The sequence below is a fragment of the Formica exsecta genome, unplaced genomic scaffold (genome assembly GCF_003651465.1).
Source record: "Formica exsecta isolate Colony F162 unplaced genomic scaffold, ASM365146v1 scaffold259, whole genome shotgun sequence".
NCBI lineage: Eukaryota > Metazoa > Arthropoda > Insecta > Hymenoptera > Formicidae > Formica > Formica exsecta.
Window position 1 is genome coordinate 8,720 of NW_021849857.1, and position 313 is coordinate 9,032.

Genomic DNA, 313 nt, shown 5'->3' on the forward strand with positions numbered 1-313 from the left:
AGGAGCGTGTAGGGGACCGAAAAGCTAAGACAGAAAGTCCTTTAGAGGTTTTCTCGTTTTTGCTCCATTTTGGAGAAAATCACAAAAAAAGAAACAAAACAAGTTTTCGTTTTTTTACTTATTTATTTACATTTTATTTATGTTATCATCTATTTAATGCAGATATTGTTCAAAATGTTGCCCTCTTGCAGCAATGCAAGCATTACATCTAGCACTGACCTCATTAATTGCAGCTAGACATTGTTCTAGTGATATTTGGTGCACTGCATCTATGATTCGGTCTCTTGAAGTTTTGCCATGTAAACAATGTAAA